The 7,500-nt window shown below is 45.8% G+C and overlaps 1 protein-coding gene across 1 annotated transcript in view; it reads right to left on the reverse strand.

The window, feature by feature from the left end:
- The window catches only part of prex2 (phosphatidylinositol-3,4,5-trisphosphate-dependent Rac exchange factor 2), a 381,262-nt gene that overhangs the window by 308,780 nt on the left and 64,982 nt on the right, over positions 1–7,500 (reverse strand). The gene's annotated exons all lie outside the window — the stretch shown is intronic.

The raw sequence follows: 7,500 nt of genomic DNA on the forward strand, positions 1-7,500 counted from the left end.
GGCTCCTGAGATTTGAGGGGTTTTTGTTAATAATGTGTGTATGTTAGAGCTGAATGATCACATCCTAATGCATAATGTGGGTCCTAGCTTTTAAATGCAACTTATTTCAGGTTTTTATGTCCTTCGGAGGCTGATGTATTTAGGATTTAATAGGCAGAGGGCACCTTTCCCAAAAAGACTTGCGCTAAAATGGGTTAACTGACTGAAACTGAATAGAAGGCACCCAAGAGCGGAGCGGAGCGGACACCCAAAACTCAATTCCAAACTTCCAAGAAGCAATAACAATTTGTGACCCTGCAAAGAGGAAATGTGAACCTGACAGAGAAACGTCATAGAAGTGTAAAAGTACAGGCATTGAATGGCATGATGAGAAAATAATGGCAACACTCTCTACTGTCACTCAGTGCAGCGCCCAGACAGAAGCTCAGCAAGGTGTGTGTGTGTGTGTGTGTGTGTGTGTGCGTCTGTGTGTGTGTGTGTGTGTGTGTGTGTGTGTGTGTGCGTGCGTGCGTGTATGATAAAGGATACTGCATGCATGGATGTGGATGTGGGGCATCATGCCGTGCTGTGCCTCCCATGTGTGTGTGTGTGTGTGTGTGTATGTGTGTGCGCGTGCGTGTGTGTGTGTGTGTGTGTGTGTGTGTGTGTGTGTGTGTGTGTGTCCGAGCCCCTGAGTCCTCAAGTACTCCAGAGCTCCAGTCACTTCAAATCAAGGAAGTCAGGAGGCAAACACTGTCTCAACAAATAAAACTCATACAGCACACACACACACGCACGCACGCACGCACGCGCGCACGCACGCACGCACGCACACACACACACACACACACACACACACACACACACACACACACACACACACACACACACACACACACACACATGTACATACTCACACGTAAACAAATTAAAGTACTAACGTCAGTTCTGGCCAGGCCATGGTAGTCAAGAAGCTTGCTGCCCTCCCCTTCATCTAATTAATTCCTAATTGATCCAGGTGCATTCTCTCAGCTGATAATCTTTCTTCCCTAGCGATTGGCCACACGGCTTCAGCACGCCTTTTAAATTCTATCCACTTCCTCTCAACTGTATGCTGCTCGGTTTTTGCTGGAGTTGGTGTTGCTGGTTGCTTGTTTTCTTATGCCTTCTGAACACGTTGTTTAGCGTTCTCTTTGTCGATATCGTTTCATCTCTGGTAGGCTGCACATTTTTCTTTGAGTTGCCTCGTTAGTTCTGCCTCCGTTCCGACAGGGAGTAAGCCTACACCTATGATTTCAAAAGTTACGCACCTCAATTTGGACAGTTGATTGTTTTCTCTGTGCGGTGCCGTTCTCTAGGGCGTTAAAACAGATTTTTGTGATGCCTACCCCAGTTTATGTATTTTGCTGGCTGTAGGCCTACAATTTCCCATGCTCTGAGCTTTCGCTGATTGTAATATTACAAACTGCTTCATCACATTCCGCACCTGCGCGTTTTGTGAACTTGCACTTTCTTTGTTTCCCCCCTCGGCAGTGATAAATACATTCGATCTGTTTACAGCTGCAACTGGTGGTGATGTTTGGCCAATGCCATGTTCTGTGCTTTGGCTGCATGTCAACGCTTTCAATGTGTTGCAGAAGTTAATAGGCCCTATAAGAGGCTTAGGCTATGCCTGTAATTTACATTGTCTCGGGCTTCCCATCTGATCACTTTAAATGCCTCGCACGCCGTTTTTGAATCGCTTTGGTTCTTGTCATTGTCCACCCTGATGGTAAACCGGATTTTGGCTTGCTGCTTTTTCACCACGCATGTTTCAGTTGCTTACAATATGAATTCACAATTCTTGCGGAGGTGGATATTTGATGGTTAACTTGTTGCATTTACCGTCTGCTGGCGTTTGATATAGGTGCTTAATTGACCTTCGCCGTGGGATGATCAATCCATTTTCATTTAACATTCACTTGAAAGTTGTCGCATGGAGTACTGTAGTCTATTTTGCGCGTTGAGTCGCATGGCGGTATAGTGTAGCCTATAGAAATCTGGCGACCCTGTGCATTTGTGCTTCGTGCTCTGAAACGGTTGGATTGAATAGCCTATGCTTCCTTGTCACAATAGTTAGGTAAGGGAGACGTCATGCGATGCGATTTTTAAATTACAGTACGTTTGTTCCACCGTCCTCGCCGGTCACCTGTCACTTTGTAACAAAACCACAGGTGTTTCTAATCGGGCGTGGCTTGAATTGATTGTTGCTGGAAACCGTGCTTCGGGACCTGTGGTTATTTATTTATTTTTGCATTCTTTTTATTCCGTGACTCTAGCTGTTTAGCCTATATGCTGGTGACTGCTGCTTATCCGTCTTGTTTTTGGCATTCCTGGTGTTCAACGCATTCCCCTTGCACCCCCTGTGACCATTTGCAGTGTGCTAGCTCTAGGCCTATAGCCTAGATTGATGTGCTCTTTGTAGGCTATCTACTGCTTCCTGGCTATTCATCTGTTAGTTTTTGGGGAGTTGCAATTAGCATAGTTCTGAGTTGTCTGCAATGTTCGGGATGTTGTCTCTGCTGCTTTATAGTAGGCCTACTGGCCTGTTTGGCCAAGTTTTGCTAGCTCTGTATCCTAGACTAGGATATAATGTTCTGGTGAACCATTGCTTCCTGGCTGCTAGTCTATGTGCTTGCAGTGTGTATAGTCATAGTCCTGGCTGGGCTGTGTAGGTACTCTGGCTGTGGCCTGGCTGTAGTGTGGTCGCTGTTTCTCTCAGTGCTGGTGCCCTGTTGTGCTGGTATGTAGTCAGTCCTGCTGTTTTGGCCAATGTAGTGTAAGTATTTTGTCTGGAGTCCGCCATTACAGGGATGCATTGTCTTTATGTTACTGGCTGATGTAGGCTGTGCTAGCATGGCTATATTGCTCATCTGTTAAAGCCTGGTTATATGCCTAACCGTGACCTTGCATGGCTGTGTATCTTTCTGCTAGCTCGGTTTGGTTGTGCAGTAGTGCTTGTGCTGCCTGTATGGCATTATTAGCTCTTCCCCTCATTCCGGTCACTTTGGTTAAACTATCTGCATCGTACAATATCAACTGTAGGCTATTATGTTGGGTAGTGGTGTGCATGTTGGGTCTTATTTAGCACGTTTAGGTCTCGTCATGCTCATGGAGCCATGTCGTGGCCTCTGCTGGGGGAGGCTGCATCAGTGGTCATGTTGGCCTTTAGTGTAGATCATGTTGCTGTAGTGTAGAATGTTGCCGTGTCTGGACAATTTTGCTGATTTCGTCTGCTTTTTGCTGCCAACTGCATAGTATACATAGGCCTTTTCTAATGCTGCTAGCTTCAGTGGTCTGTTGGCATTGTTTCCCTGTGTAGTCGTGGTGGCACTGTTAGCTCATAGTCTGAATTGGCTCTGCTTGCTCGGCAAGTGTACTCTAGTGTTGCTCATGTTTTGTTAATGGTCGCCTGTGTTGCTTCATAGGATGGTAATCGTGCTGTCTGGCTAATGTTCGCCCTGTGAGCATGTTGACTCTGTTGTTCATGGTAGCATTGATTGCCCTGAGTAGTCCATGTGCTGCAATTGCTATTGGCTCATACTCTGTCTAACTACAGCTGGCTCACATATAGTTTAACTGCATTGGGTCCTGCGCCTGCCTCCAGTCATATTATCTATATGCTGTCAGATCTGCTGGATTGTATTGTGCAGCTACCGTAACTGCAGTGGGCTCACTTGGTTTAGTCTAGCGGCTGCTTCATTGGTCGGTTTAGTGTCTAGCCAGCGGCTGCCTGCTCATATTGTTTCAATGTAGCTTCTGCTGACTGTCGCCATCTCTGGTCTCCCTGCTGCTCTCGGATAGGCTTTACCTACAACTGTATCTGTCCATCATTCTAGCTATTGGTTGCCATCATGGAGGCCCAGCTTATTGCGTGCTGTCACGTGGTCCTTTATACCTGCTGTTTTTTTTTCCGGATCCTAGAGTAGCACTGATCCTGTGTGGGTGTTCAGGCCATGTTAGCAGTGTTCTCTATGTTGACTCGTCTAGATGATGTAGTGATTTCGCTGTCACCTTGTGCTGCCAACTGCATATTTCGTAGTCCTTGTCAATCAGCTGCCGTTCCGGGCTCTGGAGTAGAGCGGCACTGATCCTAAAGAATCAGCCCATTTGCTGCTGCCCGTCCGCCTAGTCAATTTTTATGCTGCCTGTACGCCTAGTCTATTTGATGCTGCCCGCTACCAGAGACAGCCCACGTAAGAGACGGAGCACTCAAAAAGCCTTCCATAGGAACAAACGAAAGCATTTGGCTACGCAAACATGGCGCTGGCCGGCGTCCCTCCCACCTGTCCGGTAACGAGAGCCAATTGCTTGCTGAGCTTATCCAATCATCTCGCCTAGTCCATTTTGCTGTTGCCTGTCCACCTAGTCCATTTTGCTGCTGCCCGCTACCTAGCCCATTTTGCCACTGCCCGTCCACCTAGCCCATTTTGCCGCTGCCCGTCCACCTAGCCCATTCACCGTTTTATTATTTGTTTGCCATCCTAGCCCATCTAGTGCCACGGTCTAGTTTACTTTATCCTAACAATTCTCGGACAAGTCTATTAACCATCGTTGACACGCCTATTTGCTGCCTCCCATCTGCCTAGTTCTTTTTGCTGCTGCCTGTCCACCTGCCCATTTTGCTGCTGCCCGCTACCTAGCCCATTTGGCTGCTGCCTGCCCGCCCAACCCATTTCTGCTGATGCCCACCTTGCCCATTTATTTATTAAGCCATCCTAGCCTTGGTGCCTCCAGTCTGTGTACTTTATCCTAATGACTCCCAGCCAAGTCTATTTAACCACTGTTGACGCTCTAATTCTCTATGTGCATCTGACTGTCCAACAGCTGGCCTTGTCTTTAATCCTACCTAAAGTCTATTTTACAGCTGGTGATGGGGCACTTAACTGCCACTAACCGAGGATGCTGCCAACCCCAAATTGTTAACTGCGGCCAACTTATTGGTCATCTAGTTACATTTTATCCTTTTGGCTGGGGTCGTTCATTTCACCTGATTTCTACTGGCCTATTTAACTATCTACCGACCTATCTAGTTTTCTCTTTCGCTACTGCTGGGCAAGTTTGTATTTTTGCTGCTGCCTGGCTATGTCCTATTGCTGCTGCTGTGATCCTAATATAACTGCTGCTAAACAAAACTTCTGCTGGTCTAGTCTGGTTAATAGAAATCTGCCTATTCCAGTTAACTTGACGATTTATGCCACATTTAGCCAATGACTGGCCCAGCCTTCTTGATTATACTTACTACTGGCATAGTCAATATGACTGCTCCTCTGATCACATGCATGATTTACTCTGGACTAGTGCATGATGTTTTTTTGGGGGGATATCTAAATTCGACTGCTCAACCAATCCTCTCATTTTAACTGACTTTGAGAGGATTACCAGGTATGGAATTCTGCTGCCTATGCACGCTACCTACGGCCGGACATGCGCGCCATTCTTAATGCCCAGAAGCCATGTCCCCTGCTGCCCCTGGTGGTAACCAATAAGTGCTGCCATCTGCTGCTCCTGCTGCTGCTATGCCCCCCCACCCCCCTGCCTTTACCAAATTTAGTTCCAAATTTAGTTTTAGATATTTGGTTTGGGGGGCTTATATTTATAGCTATGACATCCTCTCATCGTATTCGAGAGAGGATTACCAGGTATAGTCTGTTTGGGGGGTTATCTCTCGCCCTGTCCTGCTGGGGTGAGAATTCCCTAAACTGCTGCTGCCCCCTGACTAAATGCTTTTCCATGCTGCTCATGGAAATAGGGGGGTTCCTCCGAACAGAGCTATACCGCCAAATGTAATTCATAATTTCAATAAAAGAAATTGCATTTATATTCTTCTCTTGTGTTTCTTGACTGAAATGGTTCTGACAGAAATTAAAGTACTAACGTCAGTTCTGGCCAGGCCATGGTAGTCAAGAAGCTTGCTGCCCTCCCCTTCATCTAATTAATTCCTAATTGATCCAGGTGCATTCTCTCAGCTGATAATCTTTCTTCCCTAGCGATTGGCCACACGGCTTCAGCACGCCTTTTAAATTCTATCCACTTCCTCTCAACTGTATGCTGCTCGGTTTTTGCTACCCACCACCTCCCCTGCTCCACCTTGTCGTGTATGATGTGACATGTTCTCTTGTCACGTCGCTTGGCTCTGTTCATGGGGGGTTATCTCTCGCCCTGTCCTGCTGGGGTGAGAATTCCCTAAACTGCTGCTGCCCCCTGACTAAATGCTTTTCCATGCTGCTCATGGAAATAGGGGGGTTCCTCCGAACAGAGCTATACCGCCAAATGTAATTCATAATTTCAATAAAAGAAATTGCATTTATATTCTTCTCTTGTGTTTCTTGACTGAAATGGTTCTGACAGAAATATGAATTGTATGTTTCAACAGTATAGTCTTCTGCTGAAGAAAGTCACACATTTACTCAGTGGAAGTGAATACTTTTTATATATCTTATAGTTCTGTCAGAACCGTTTCAGTCAAGAAACACAAGAGAAGAATATAAATGACATTTCTTTTAATGAAATTATTAATTACATTTGGCGGTATAGCACTGTTCGGAGGAGCATGGAAAAGCATTTAGTCAGGGGGAAGCAGCAGTTTAGGGAATTCTCACCCCAGCAGGACAGGGCCCCCCATGAACAGAGCCAAGCGACGTGAGAAGAGAACATGTCACATCATACACGACAAGATGGAGCAGGGGAGGTGGTGGGTAGCAAAAACCGAGCAGCATATAGTTGAGAGGAAGTGGATAGAATTTAAAAGGCGTGCCGAAGCCGTGTGGCCAATCGCCAGGGAAGAAACATTATCAGCTGAGGGAATACACCTGGATCAATTAGGAATTAATTAGATGAAGGGGAGGGCGGCAAGCTTCTTGACTACCATGGCCTAGCCAGAACTGACGTTAGTACTTTAATTTGACTCAGTCTTACCTAAAATAATCACAATTTTAAAATAATCTCATTAAGTCATTGGCAACTATCAAGGCCAATTTCGTCATCAGAAGCACTTCAAGAGAAGACAGGAATTCATCTTTTTCGTCACTTATTTGGCAGTTTGTTACCACTGAAATCTCTGCGGCGGGTGAGAAAATATACACTTCCGAAGTAATATTATAGGACTGACACATAAGTACGTGGCAAAGTTATTTATCTAGCAAGAGGTGATAATTTGCTGGACATCAGGCAGCAAAACGTTTCCAGCACATATAGCTGAAACCTAGCAACCTGAATCATAAAAAAAGAGTGAAAATCTGCTGAGCTCGTTAATTTCATAGTTCGGAAATCTCTTGCCAAGTCAAACCAAGAGCATCCACCACATCCAACGATGACCTGTTCCCTGTTCCCTTGCATTCCATGAGTGCAACAATTTTAGGAAGATGAGATAAAGTAGGGGAAACAGTTCTCAAGATGGCTTGACTATGAAAGGTCTGTTCAACATACTTGTAAGAGAATAAGTTAGCAAGTGTGTTTTTTTCCAAGTAAGTGCCACATTGT

Source organism: Engraulis encrasicolus, chromosome 9, assembly GCF_034702125.1.
Source record: "Engraulis encrasicolus isolate BLACKSEA-1 chromosome 9, IST_EnEncr_1.0, whole genome shotgun sequence".
NCBI classification, from domain to species: domain Eukaryota; kingdom Metazoa; phylum Chordata; class Actinopteri; order Clupeiformes; family Engraulidae; genus Engraulis; species Engraulis encrasicolus.